Here is a 452-nt window from a genome sequence, read left to right as displayed (position 1 = left end):
GGGGGGGGGGGGGGGGGGGGGGGGGGCAGCTATGTTTTCCACATTGTTTCAAGGTTTGCCAGTTGAAAAAAGAAGGGAAGGTAGGAAACAAACATTTAGGGTTTGTTTTTAACTTCCACCGCCTCCTGAACAGCTGTTAGGATGTCCTTTTATTATTATTAATTGTTGCTGTTGTTATTAGTTGTTGTTGGTGTGGTTATTTCTCGGAGGAGCTGTGTCCTTGGGATGCAGTTAGAGGAGCTTCCCAGCGCACCACGTCCTGCGCCGGGTCTGTGCGTGCACACGGGGAGCGGAGCAGGGCCAGGGCCAAGGGCCAGGGCCAGGGCAGGAGCGGGAGCAGAGCTGTGCCCGGGTGCGCAGGAGGCAGCGGCTTCCCCCGCAGCCAGCAGAGGGCTCGCTCCGCCCGGTGCATGGCAGGAGCCGGGCCGGCGGGGGAGGCGGTGCAGCCCGGG

General features: G+C 60.8%; 1 protein-coding gene across 1 annotated transcript in view; it reads left to right on the top strand.

Moving 5' to 3' along the window:
* Nucleotides 1–452, top strand: part of NOG (noggin) — a 3,798-nt gene that overhangs the window by 1,794 nt on the left and 1,552 nt on the right. The gene's annotated exons all lie outside the window — the stretch shown is intronic.

Source organism: Alligator sinensis, unplaced genomic scaffold (genome assembly GCF_000455745.1).
Source record: "Alligator sinensis unplaced genomic scaffold, ASM45574v1 scaffold282_2, whole genome shotgun sequence".
NCBI classification, from domain to species: domain Eukaryota; kingdom Metazoa; phylum Chordata; order Crocodylia; family Alligatoridae; genus Alligator; species Alligator sinensis.
The sequence above is the reverse complement of the archived record's forward strand: the minus strand, read 5'-3'. Positions and strand labels throughout refer to the sequence as shown.